Consider the following 14711-nt stretch of genomic DNA (forward strand, 5'->3'; position numbering starts at 1 on the left):
AACCAGACAGTTCAGCGATATAGTCAATGGCCTCAAGATATTTGTATGTTGCAGAAACTAAGCTTTATACTAGCATCCCAGATGGACAATCATACTAAATCATAGAATAGCACTTTTATTCTCAAGCAATTATGTTTGTTTCATAGAAATTTGGCCATATTCTGTATTTTTCTCCTTAAAAATTACTATGTGATATGCCTGGTAGACAAAGAGTTTTGTTACCCAGATCCTCTTCAGAAAGGGACTGTTGCCTCTACTGCTGCTGCTGCTGCTGATCACACGCCTGATCTAGCTATCAGCTCCTTTAGGTGCCTCCTCAGTGGGAGATCTGGCTGAGGTCACGTCCTTTCCATAGTAGCCGACATCCAGTGACTGACCTCTGGCGGGTGCCAAAGCGCAGTCATTCTGACTCCCAGGGGAAAAGCCTGATAAGTCATATGCATGTCAAAGCTCCCTGCACACTCAGCCAAGGCTTTGTTGGGCTTGCCTCAATGTTTGACTTCTCTCTGCCTGCTCTTACTGCTGGCCTCTCCCTTCCCCAGGTGTTGGTCCCTGATCAATATCCTTCATATCAAACTGTGCTCAGTCTCCGCCTTTAAAGATTACAATCTGTAACCACACAGAAATCAGAAGTGAAAAATGTTTGTAAAGGGGGAAAATACATGGCTTATTTTTGATATTGGTTTTCTGTGTCTAATGTTACAGGGATGTTGATTATTTTTAAAAGTCTACACATGCTTTCAGATACTTATATTTTCAAAGCTACACAATGGGGTATAACTTCTATCAGCTTCTGCAGCCCCAAGTACAAATTTGAAAGTGATTATTTCAGACCCTGTTGCTATTGCTGTAACCTGTTCTCCAGTGAATCAGAATAATGGGAGTTGGGTACATCCTCTGTGGCAGTAAAGTTGGCTTTGCTAGTACACAGGGTATTATCTTCTCTGTAATTCTTGCGAGAAGAAGATCAAAGGTAGCTCTGATCTGCATCTTAAACCATAGATTATGAGTCAACCAGAGTTGGCCCAAGATAAATATCTGATGCGTGGTTAGTCATATGGTGAGTCAGTGTTCTAATCAAGGGTAGAGTTAATCAGTTGGGGTTACTCACTCACCATGCCTAACTTTCATGCACTCCTTCCAGAGGGAATATATATGCATTCTTTTGGCATATTTGGTTTTGCTTGTGCATCATCATGTTTCTCCTCCCACTACCACAAGAGAAAGATATTAATTGTAGTCAAAAATAAAGTTATAAATGTCTGGCAAGCTAAAACTGAGAACAAGTTATCAAAGGAATATGTGCCTGTTCACTTTTAGAAGTGTATTAGGTCTTCCATAGCTGAGGAAGGACAGAAATAGGGAGATAAAGTAGTTCACCTCAGATCACAAGCTAAATTGGTGGCAAAGGTTGGACTAGAATCCAGACGTAATGGGTAACTTTCACCCACATTATGTCCATCCCATTTAGACTTCCTTGGTTGACTAGTATTGATGTAACCAAAAAGATATCTACTCAAAATTCAATATTCTAATGGTAGTTATTGAGAACTTACTATGTGTCTGGTCCTGTTTTAAGAGTAGGATATACAACAGTGAATCAGGCACTTTTTTTTTTTTTTTTAATCGAGAACTTTACTTTCTGGCAAAGATATATATTTTTTTCCTGCTAGAGGCCATTTGTAGCATATCAACAGCAAGATAAGCCTTAAACAAACAGGTAATAAAAAGGACAGTCTTGGCTACTCTTTTTGTGATTTAATCTAGAACATTTCTCTCTTGGTACTTACTTCATCAGGCTGGTGTAAGGACTTGCTACTGCATTCATTGTCAGCAATGGTCACAGCATGCCTGAATACTTTTTTGTTGTTGTTGTTAACTGTATTTAAAGGTGGTGTACCATTTACTCAGGAAGAAATTGTTTTTATCAAATGAGATTTTGCTTTGGAAGGATGGCAATGGAATTCAGCTGTGTTTTTTCTAAATTAATGTAACATTTGCATAATAATATTTTAAAGTCATTGCTTGGGCCACTTTCTTTTTTTATTTTTTGCAGAAGAACTAGCAGGTCACTCTTAGAAAAACATTTGTTAAATTTCCAAATCATAATGTATTTTAGTGGTGAGAGGAGCTCAGTAAAGGAAATTAAAGGCATTGTGGACTCCACAGAGCATGGAACACAATGAACTCTCAAAAAGTCATTTGTTGGCAGATATTGTTATTCTCATTTTATAGCATTCTGTGTATCTCCTTTATATCACTTATTACAATTAGAATTAATCCTATTCAATTACTTCTGGAGAAGCACCATGGTTAAGTGGCTAAGAGGATGAACTTAGAAGCCAGTCTAGCAGGGCTCATTCTTGCATTTCTGCTCGCATCACCTACTAGCAATGTATAGCTTTGGATATGTGACTAAACTTCTATGTGTCAATTCCTTGAATGTAAAATAAGTATAATATATTATCTATAGAGTTATTATAAGATTTAAATTAGGTAATATTTATGAAGTACTTGGAACAATGCTCAGTGTATATAATATTATGCAACTATTTATAAAATGAATGAAAAATTAAAATTTTCCTTTCCTATTAGTCATACTCATAGAAAGTAGAACATATCAATCTTAGTGATTGATTCTTATCTTCTCATCTTCTGTAGTTGTGTTTCCAAGTTGAGTTGTTAAATAAATTATTGTTGAATGAATGAATGTATTAAAGTTTTAAGGCCCATAAATGGTAAAAAGATCCATCAAGATCATTTGTCATGATTCTATAGATTCTTCAATAGAATAGTAGGGCTAGTGCTACTACTGATTCTGTGTGCCTTCCATGTTGCTGCACAAATATTATTTCATTTGACATTAAAACAGCCTTAACATGTAAATATCAAATCTCCACCTCACAGGTGAGGCAGCTGAAGTTTGAAGAACTTAAATAACTTATCAAAAGTTTGGACAGAACCTACAATCAAAAACAGGTCCTTTTGATGCCAAAGTTCATTTTCTTCCACGCTACCCGGTCTTACATCAAGAGAGTGTGTTGGCTGATATCAGGTAGGGAAGACTAAAATCCACAAGGGGGAATTTACAGAGGTATGAGAAAAATATTACAGGATGTATTGTATAAGGATTTGGCTTTCAAAAGATGTGTCTCCTAGTTTTCCTTCCAGGCAAATGTCAAGCCCAATGATATTAGCAATATTTCACATTACTTACTAACATTTTTTTTACTTATGTCAATTTATTACAAAAGTAAAGCCTAAGTATGAGGTCATTGTAGTTTGGTTCATAAAACACAATTAAGCAAGGTATTCATAGGTTTGAAGTACAGGATTAACAAAAAATGCATTTGAAATATTTTACCAATGATAAATTAACGAGAAGGCCAGTTTAATTTAATATAGCTCAAGTGCAATAAAACAAAGTCAAAAATCATTACATCCTTAGTCATAAACCATGGCATGTAAACCATAATGCGTAAGCCGTATATGCTCAGATCAGATGAATTTGGAAAGTGAGGGAAAATAAGCAGCCTGGACAACTGTTGGAAACAATGTAAAGCTACCCATGGAATTCTACAATCAAGCTAGGAATTCACTGGTCCTGGAGAAGTTAAGTAGCAACGCTGCAGGAGGGATGAAATAGACTGGCACGAGCACATCTTATCTGTTCTTCCTGAATTGAGCTTTGTGTACTATCAGATTCCATTGTACCAGAATGTCTTATAATTAGACTATGTAGAGTACATTGAGCTGAGGGCAATAACACTTATGAGACACAGAAGGATTTTGAAAGAGATGAATATGTCAGCTTAAGGTGGCAACCTGATCCACTTATTACCTCCATTAAATAGTTATGATTGATTATTTGTCATTTCAAAAAATATCTCCAAAAAATAATAGCATGCTTACCCTATCACACCTGGACTTTGAGTGCATTCTACTCTATCTAAAAACATTGTTTTGAATTCTTTTTATGTTACAATCACTTCACAAAATCTAAAAGAAGTCAGAGATATGACCAGGGCAAAACACACATGCCCCTTGCTTCTCATTTGTCTTATTTATGACTGGATCCATTTTCTGTCCTGTTGATGAAAGTAAAAGGGGGTGCTTAGAAATCATAGATTGTATTCCAAAACAAACAAGCAAAAACAAACAAACATAAAGCCAGACCCTAACTCACAATTTCATCAAAATGTAGCAGAACTCTCTTTCATAGCAAGAAGAGTGCAAGCTTGTCCTTTGGAAATTCTTCTGAATCAACAAAAGTACGTGTGACTGAGTTGTGTGGCCAAGATGGAATGCTGTGGCAATACAAATTACAGAGAAGATGCATGGCTTTTCATCTCCTGCCCTCACCCGCAGATGTCTGTGGGATGAAAGTAGTAGTCACTGCCAGCCACCCCAGTCCTGCTGTTCTGACACCCTGTAATCGTTTGCTGTATTCATTACCTCCCTCATCATCCACTAAGCCTCCTCTTAGGGGCACTTTATTGTACACATTTCACTTTAAAAAATTAAGTCACATCACGATTAATTTTGCCTCGAGGATTTCACAACATCCTTTGAGCTCACCGTAACCCTGAGGACATTGTGCAATTGGAGTTGGGACTGTCTTGCCTAAGTTATAACTTTGTGAAAGAAAGCGGGTGAAAGTGGGGGAGCTGATGTTGCTTAAGACAATTGATGGATGTTAAGCAAATACACAGCAGTAAGTTTAAAAGTGACTAGTAAATCTGGTAAAACTTTATACTTCTCATGTTATCATCTTTAATGTTCACACCTTCTTACAGTATTTTTACAGGCAGTATGCTTTTGCTTGCCCTAAGTAAAATAGCATGCTTTTTTTCTGTGTTTTCCTCTGGGGCATGTCTTCTGTATGCTAATCTGACTCATTATTGTTAATTTAAAATATTATAAATAAGCAAATACATGACTCAATAAATGTGATGAGTAAGGAGAAATTGGTGTTTGCCTAGCCAGCTCAGACCTACATTTTAATTAAAAAGCATGTCTCACACACCATCAGTAAGTTTTCAAGTGACCCGTCATGACCAGTTCTAATCACAAGCATGTCATTCACTCTTTCATAATAAATTGGCAGATTATGCTAATAAAAGAAAGGGAAGCTATCAATTTTATGTGTGCCAGACAAACTATGCCATTGATTTTATAATTTATGATATGCACTTGCAAAATAAAGGTGGCTAAGGAAAGAGTTTCATAAACAGGATAAAATGCTACAGGAGAATAATCAATTAATAATCTGACAAATAGGTGGATAAAAACGTCATGAAAATATTATGCTTTCCTAATAGTCAAACATTCAGGGATTCAGTGTCATATTATATCTGTATACTCCCACAACAAAAAGGTCTGTGTTAATAGCAGCTACATGTCAATTTTTGAGATTGGCTAATTGATATTTTTTAAAGTATTTGACTGGAAAAGTAACAAAGATTCAGTTGATTGGGACTCAAAAATTCTTTGTTCAAGAGAAAAAGAAATCATAATAAAGGTTGCTATTGTTTACACCAATAAAATTTTATAAATTACTATATGGCATAGTGTTTTGTGATTTTATGTTGTCTATGGAACAATAATTTAGGTTAGCTCGCATTTTTACAGAAAATGAGAGTTTGCAATGGAAATAGGAACTTGGGAACTCACAGAAAAATCTAGGGTAGATTTGGGATCAGATAAGACATTCTACCTGAATAGGCATGGTTAAATACACATTATGTCTTATATTTAAAGCCAAAACTAGTTGTTTGCTTTTGGTTAAAAGATTAGGTTTTGTTCTGAAGTCCAGTTTCAATATTTTAGTTTTGTCATTAAATTATGTTTCTACATTGAAAAACTTTTGATGAAACTAGAAAAATTAAGTATACTTATGCTATATTATTTAAAAAAAAACAATTTGTCTAAGCTTTGCTCATCTAAAAAATATATATGTATAGCAGACAAAGAAATGCAAATTAAACATTTTAAACCTTATACTTGCATTCAACAATCTTTATCTTGTGTAGAGTTAATGCACATAAACATATATAGGTACATGCACACACACACACACACATTCCTAATACCTAAACACAAGTCAATGTTCATCCAATATATAACAGATCATCAATTACTTCTAGAAATTTCTAGATATCTTTATTATACTGATGTTTATCATAATGGATAAATGCTTGTCTTATGGAACTCACAGCACTTTGCATCCAATCATCATATATTTGGCCACCACTCCAACAGGGTGAAAAGTTAAATATATTGTTGATTACAAATGGTCTTATTTAGGTAATTTCAAGAATATTAAATGTTATTTTGCCCCAAATTGTTATATCTCAGTTAATGGTGAAGTGATATGACTTCAAATGCTATGCAATGGCTCCATAATAATTTTTTTTATAAATATAATCTCTAGACCAGTTATTAAAATCAGCTAATAATTGGTTGTTTTCAGGTAAAATTGAGTTTTTAAAACTTTCAAAAAAGTCCATTTGAACGTCATTCAATTTTGTTAAGAAATCTTTTGCTGAATATTTATGAAATGTGGATATTAAATAACTTTTGCAAGCATAGTATCTACTCATGTTGCAGGTTATTCTTTCTTGCTGTGGTTTTAATCTCACCACAAAACTAAATAAATAAAAATAAATAGCTACAGATTGGAAGTAATATTTGTTTTGCATATGTAAACTATGGGACTCAGCTGATGGATAAGGATGTACATGCAATGTTGTTCTATCCATCATCAAATTCACCTCTCAACTTTTTTAAATAAGCAAAATAATAGTTTTAAATAAAATACAAGTTGATGATACATTGTCTGCAACAATTATCAACCAGATTTGCGTCCCCAGTAGTGGCCCCTCATTGGTTTCACTGGTTTCCTGGTAGGCACATTTGTGATTCTGGATCAAAGGACTTTTCATGAAAGAATCACTATTAAGTGTTTTACAAAAGCATTTTTCCTGTTTAGGGTTAGTTCCTCAAAATGCATCTTGGCCGCACAACTCTAACGCTGTCTTGTGTTTTAACACTTTAAACAACCCCCTCCAGATTCGTCTAGAGACTGAAATTAGGTTTATTTTTCTCTCTTTTTTTTCAACTCTTAAAAAAACAAGTAATATTACTAACTGGTCTGAAATATGACCCTTTAAAAACTATGTGGCATTAACAGAATTCTACAGTGCAAAAGTACAAAGAAGACCAAAAGAATAAGGGCAAAGGAGAGCAATCATTTGCTTCAGTCTTGCATTATGTTGAACTTTGGTGGAATGGATCCAAGATGGAATTAAATCCAAATGTTTCCTGGTTTCTTCCATCTTAATAGCCTCATATTTCCTTCCATTTCATCTCATCCACAGTGTTCCCATTTAAAATTGTCATCTTTGAAAACATTGAACATATTTATGGCTTGTCTGCTTCCTGATATACATTCTGATCTATCATATTGTTATAGTTGCTAGACAACAAAAGAGATTTCAGATTTATATATAATACGGAAATTTAAATTAGGGAGGAAATGTGACCATATCATGCCAACTTCAAAATAAATCCTCCCTCTTACTCTAAAAGATAGGACAATATTTGTAAAGCTATTTTCCTGACCTTTATAATATGTTTAGCCATTAAACTGCAGAAACCTACCAAGTAGTCCAAGTTCATGGCATAAAAACAATAAAAATGCAGGATAAAAACACAAAAATAGAACAGAAAAAAATATGGCTATAATGATACAAAATTAACATGTAATTCCTGTTTCTAGCTTAATATCATTCTTATAGCTAAGAACCATATTAAGAGCTTTATTTATACAACCTTATTTAAATCTTCTACAATATGACGAGATTAGTATTCAGTCTCTACAGGGTTGAGATGTTAAGAGCCTTGTCCCATGTCACACTGGTACTAGGTAATAGAATCAGAATTAAATTTAAACAACTGGATTCCCCTAGACACATTTTTTTATTTCTTCTTTGAATAATCTCTGCACATGTTACACTCAGTGCTGTTGCAAAATAAGAAAGTGAAGACAAAAAGTAGAAGGGAAAGAAGAGGAGGAAGTTGGTGTGATTTAGCATTCACACCATCTCTGTGCAGCTTCTTACTATCAGTATCAAGTCAGACTGGCATTTTCTGATTCAGTCATTGTTTTAGTCAGGGTTCTCTAGAGGGACAGAACTGATAGGATATATATTGACAGATAGATAGATAGAGGAGTTTATTAAGGAGTATTAACTCGTGTGATCACAAGTCCCACAATAGGCCATCTGCAGGCTGAGGAGCAAGGAATCCAGTCCAAGTCTCAAAGCTGAAGAACTTGGAGTCAGATGTTTGAGGTCAGGAAGCATCCAGATCAGGAGAGAGATGTAGGCTTGGAGGCTAAGCCAGTCTAGTCTTTCCCATGTTCTTCTGCCTGCTTTTAAAACTTTTCTGGCCACACTGGCAACTGATTAGATTGTGCCCACCCAGATTGAGGGTGGGTCTGCCTTTCCCAGTCTATTGATTCAAATTTAGTCTCCTTTGGCAACACCCTCACAAACACACCCCGGATCAATACTTTGCATCCTTCAATCCAATCACGTTGACACTCAGTATTAACCATCTCAGTCATTATTATTTTGGTTACCTAGTTCTCAGCAGGTTCCTTTTCTATATAATTTCAACTTTTATTTTAGATTCAGGGAGTTCATATGTAGGTGTGTAACATGGGTATGTTGTGTGATACTGAGGTTTGGGATACCACTGATCCGGTCATCTGGGTAGTGTGCACAGTAGTCAATACTTAGTTTCTCAATTCTTACCCCCGTCCTCCCTCCCCACTAGTGCCTACTGTTGGCATCTTTATGACCATGAATACCCAATGTTTGACTTTCACTTATAAGTGAGAACATGCGGTATTTGGTTTTCTGATCCTGTGTTAATTTGCTTAGGATAATGGCCTCCAGCTGCATCCATATTGTCTCAACAAGTTTCTGTACAAAAAAAGAAAGAAAAAGAAGAGGAAGAGCAAGGAGGAGAACAGAGAAGAGAGGAAGGAAGAGTAGAAGGAGAGAAATGACCATTCTATCTAAATAAACAACTCTATCTAAATCGTGCATCAGCAGGAGGATATTTATGACCTCAGTGCATTTCTTTTACTGCATGCTAGAGACACTTGGCTCTCCCCTCTCGAATTCAAATGTCAGTGGAATGGCTAACTCATGTGAACAGGCTGTTTTTCCCAGGGAGGAGCCAGCCACATAATAAAATTTAAATGGAAAAAAAGCTTCCTGATGTTTCTCTGCAGTACTTTCAATCATGACAACTGCTAGACCAGACTAATTACACAATTGTAAGAGCAGGAAATAAACTAATTGAGGACATTATCCTCCTCTTTCTTTTCAAGAAATACTATTTTGTCTTGATATGAGTCCTCTCTTTCACCTTGACTTGTTTTGTCAACTCAACCACTTCTCAAACTTTTCAAGAACGGACTGTGTATGACTTGAACCTACGTTTTTCCCAAATGAGAAGCAGCAATTACTTTAGTGCTTGCTTCCTCAGTAATGGAATTCTTGATTGTTTTTGAAAGCATCCTAGCATATAAAAGGGGGCAAGAGGTCTTTCTGCCAAAAGTAAAATCCTAATTCAAGACAGGTAAAATGGGTAGGGACCTGGTTCAACAGAATAAATCCATCTTTTCATACTTTAAATCAATCCCTCCTTATCTGTCAGCCATTGTTCAGGGGAACACAGACTTTAGAAGTGCAAAATTTCCAGCCTAACTCTATTATAATTGTGTATGTATTCAAATATTCTATGAGACTATATTCCAGTAAACATGTGGGGAAAAAATAGAGACTTAATTTTACAGGAAAATTATCACATTTAATCTTATTTTTGAAGCTTACCCACCAAAGATAATATATTTAGCAATTCACTAAATGATTTAAAAAAAGGAAAATCATACAAATATTGGTTGTAACATAGTTTTCCTTGAGGAATAAAACATATGTTAGTCTAGTAGTCTATCATCAGACTTGGAGAGAGATTTTCGTCTCCATCATGCCAATTCGTTTATTGACATAATGTTTTCTTGGCTACTCTAATCTATAGAGTTCCTCTCAATACTACTGCTTTTGTCATTCTCAGGAATACACAAACTTGAATCTTAACTCTGTACCTTGCAATAAAATTATATATATAACATACCTTGAGAAAACTGTATGATTCAAAGATAATTAAATAGGTAAAACTGTGTGTGTGCACCCCAAATTCCCTTCATGGAAGATCTCCGACTATATTCAAGCCTTTGCTAGTGCTAGAAGAAAGCAGCCCATGTTATTCTTTTGTGGCAGAGCAGTGTCTCTTTACTCTTCCTACATCTCCTTCCCATTTCACGGATTGTGACAAAGCTTTTCCTCCATTCCAAAGCTACTTTACTTCAAAGGTCTGGTGGAAATCTCCCCACTTCCTGAAATACCTAGGAAACCCCTCTGTGTCTGAGTAGCCCTTTCATTATGGGAAAGGCAGGGGGTGACTGACGTTCAGATTAGATCTAAAAGAGACTTGCTGTGTCCCACAGGCCTTGTTGGAGAGAGAGGGTGTTACAGATGTTGGACTGGGGCCCTGGGTCAAATTCATCAGCTCTCATATTTTTCTTTTCTCTTCTTAAGAAAAATATTCCAGATGGTATATATTAACGTGCATTTGTAATACTTTTGGCACGGGATAGTACTAAGATAAGAAAAAGTGAAGTAAACAGAGATGAAAAAGCAAGTTACCAATGAAACAAAACTGGAAGCATTTAAGTTTCTAAGTAAGAGACTTCAGAGAACTAGATATAAAAAAGGCCAATTGATTTATCTGTCATTTTATCTCCCAGTTGGAGGAAAAAAAAGAGAGAAATTTCATAAGATCCACTCTTCCCTTTTAGTGGAGTTGTTTGAAAACAAATATTTTCCAAAGTTAATAAGTTTAATGTGGTAAACTTAACAATTACATATTTCTCTTGTTATTGGTTGTAACAATTTTCTGATTCCCTTCACTCGTCATTTTATTTCTGAAACTTGCCTGATAAAACTTGCTCGAGCACGTTGTATATGGGAATTGCCAGGCAATTGCTAAAGAACTGCATATCTCTTAAATTTGAACATAGAGATAATCCGTTTTTGGTCACAGACTTTTAAGGTAGTTAGCCTTGGCCTTACTTCTGTGGTAACTTATCCTTGATGGGAAGCCATAGCAGTAGAAATCAAATTCAGTGATCAGAATCGCTTTACATGAGTTATTCAATTCATTGAATGTAAACATGATTCATATCTGTTCCCAGCCTCCTGCAAAACTGAAGAATTTGCTGTGTTGTTTTTCTATTTTCCTCTCCCTGGACCTTCATTTAAGCAATTCCTCTTGCTTGAAGTATCATAGTCCAGCTTATTGAGAAACAATTCCTTAAGGTCTTTTGTGTTCCTACACACTTTACGAGCAGAGACACGGACTGCTTCTGTTCCAGGCTACCTTTCCAAAGATGTTTATAGGGAAAACAGCCTAGAAAGATGGAACTACTGTTTTCCTCTAGAGCAAAGCTCAGGTTCTTTTGTCACATAACCCACTACTCGTGTAGGCATTACGTGGTTCTATTGTATCTTTTCACTCTATGTGAATGAGTGCTTAAGGAACTCACAGAAGAAAATTCTGACACTCTTGCTGCTGCTATTTCTGTGACCAATACACTTTCCTTTGTCTCTGACACAGGAGTCTGTGTTTTCTGCCAGCATCTACGAATCTCTGGAAGGCTAAATTATTAGCTTGGAGATGGAATAAAATCTCAGACCCTTTATAGTTCTTGATACAGCTTCAATTATTTTTTTATAAGAAGTTTTATGGAATCCTTCCTGGTGTAAATATTAAATATAATAATTCAGTGCTTCCGAAACCTTCCCTGAAAATAAAGCTCCTCTAGTATATGGCTAAATAAACAGACTATTAGATAAATCTCCTAGAAAATCTCATTTATATTTCTAAATATGAACGTGGAAATCTGTTTTTTATTTTATTTTAGGACAGGGTCTTGCTTTGTCACCCAGGATGAGTGTACAGTGGTATGATCACAGCTCACTGCAGCATCGAACTCTCAGGCTCAAGCAATCCTCCTACCTCAGCCTCCTGAGTTGCTGGGACCACAAGTGTGCACAACACCACCTGACTAATTTTTTATTTCTTATAGAGACAGGGCTTTTGTTATGTTACTCAGGCTGGTCTTGACTCCCAGACTCAAGCAATCCTCCCACCTTAGCCTCCCAAAGTGCTGGGATTACAGGCATGAGCCACCATACCCAGCCTCTGTTTCTAACGGAATTCCAAATAATTATTATCTCTGGGCATATTATGTATCTAAAACATGTATCACCACTCCAGGTAAACAGTAAACACTCAATACATGTCAGTTATTATTACAGTCTTCAAAAAGTATTTAATACATATTAACACTTTTACTCCTCTCACATCTGAAGAGGTTAAAAAAAAAACGATCAAAACCCCATTTTTATTACTGATGAAGGTCAGATGAGAGAACATAGATTTGGTCAATTGTCAAGGTGGACCTACTAATTACATCCTAAAATTAGGTAGATTCACCATTTGGTCTCAGGCAGAACTGAACTAGGGCAGAGCTTCCAATATAGAATATTTTCATTTAGGTGGGATTAAAACAGCATAGAAGACTTTGGAAGCATATCATGAGTTTTGACTTAGAAAATGAACAGGAAAAAATAAGTATACATGAGAATTATGAAGTGTTTAAAGTAAGAAATGCAATAATCTGATGACGTAGCCCATTTTGTCTTTCACCTTGATAAGTATTTTTTTTTCTTATGACATGGAGTTTCGCTCTTATTGCTCAGGCTGGAGTGCAATGGCGAGGTCTCCACTCTGCAACCTTCACCTCCCAGGTTCAAGCGATTGTCCTGCCTCAGCCTCCCAAGCAGCTGGGCTTATAGGCTCCCACCACCACATCTGGCTGATTTTTATATTTTTAGTAGAGAGCATGTTGGCCAGGCTGGTCTCAAACTCCTGACCTCAGGTGACCTGCCTACCTCGGCCTCCCAAAGGGCTGGGATTATAGGCGTGAGCCACCACGCCTGGACGGTTTTGGGGTTTAAAAAACAAAAACGTTATTTAGGCTCAGGGTATATGTGCAGCTTCGCTATACAAGTAAACTCATGTCACAGGAGTTTGTTGTGCAGATGATTTTGTCACCCAGGTACTAAGCCTAGTACCCAATGTTATTTTTTCTAATTCTCTCCTTTCTCCCACCCTAGGTTTTTAAATGACCTCTTCAAATTATCTTATGACTCAAAGAAGTAAAGGAAATTGCTAAAGATCACATGGTTAACAAATGTTACAGCTAAAATTCCAACTGACAGCTCCAAAACTCTATTACATTATACAATATTGCTAAGGAGTGATGAATGGTGTATTGGAGGTGAGAAAGAACAGAACATATAGAGAGGTTTGGTCAATAGTATAAAAATAAAGCAATTTGATTCTAGAGTGAATTTGATTTTCACCCTTTTTCATTTTTGATTTATTGAAACCTCAGCAAATCTTGACCCTATGTTATACACTGGGGTAAAAATACAATAAGACCTACATCATGTATTGAAAGGTAGATGATAATTTAGTGAGGGATACAAGCCAATATAAGACCACAATAAACTTGGCCATTGTCATCTCAGAGTTGGACATTAAGTAAACAGTGGAAAGCTATTCAGGCATAGAAGAGGAGAAGTGAGAATCAGAAGCTTTTCCAGAAATAGTTACCAGGGATTAACAAGTTACTCCATACACAAGATCCTGTCCTAACACAGAATTAATAGTCTTTACCTTTTAATAGTAATGCATTATAATTTTATAAAATCAGAAAATAAGATAATATTAAATTCCTATAAATAGTCGGAGACATCTGCTAATCCAAAAACTCTCATTAGTATTTGAACATTTGATACGGGTTTTGCCAAACTATTTTCCTATGCAATAATGCACCTCAAAGAAGACTCATTAGAGGTAAATAGCATAAGCCTACCTTTGGGTATGAGTAAACCTTCTCATACCTGAATAACCTTCTCAGGAACAGTAAGTTTTCCATTACTCTTAGCCATTATCAAATGCAAAAAAATCCCTGCAAGTTTTCATTCACTCATCTATTTATACAACCCACAGTGAGCCCTTCCAATGTCCAGGTGCTGAGCTGACTGCCAGGAAAACAGGACCCCTTTCTACTAAGGGATCATCCAATAAACTATAGGATAATCAGTCTACTGACAGAAAATCCATTAAGTTCTAGCATCTGGAGTGCACGTTTCAGGCGATATTATAGTTCATACCAATAAATAAATGGAAAACATTTACCATGGTTGCAAACTTCCCAGAATTGAATATTTAAAAATATAAAGTGTGTGTGACTACACTATACTTGTAAGACAGTCTATAACTTCTGTTGTCCGTCTTTCTGGGATGAACTTCTCACTGTTTCTTTCCATGACTAACTTCTCTTTTAAGTCTCAGCTCCAATGCCTCTTCCTCCTCAGAGAGGTCACTAGTAATCATCCTGTTTGAAGAAGCACCTGTTAACCAAATAAATCACTCTATCATGTCATTCTATTTATTTCCTTCAGAGGATTAATTATAATCTAACTGCATGTATTTGTTTACTA

The sequence above is a fragment of the Theropithecus gelada genome, chromosome 12 (assembly GCF_003255815.1).
Source record: "Theropithecus gelada isolate Dixy chromosome 12, Tgel_1.0, whole genome shotgun sequence".
Lineage (NCBI taxonomy): Eukaryota > Metazoa > Chordata > Mammalia > Primates > Cercopithecidae > Theropithecus > Theropithecus gelada.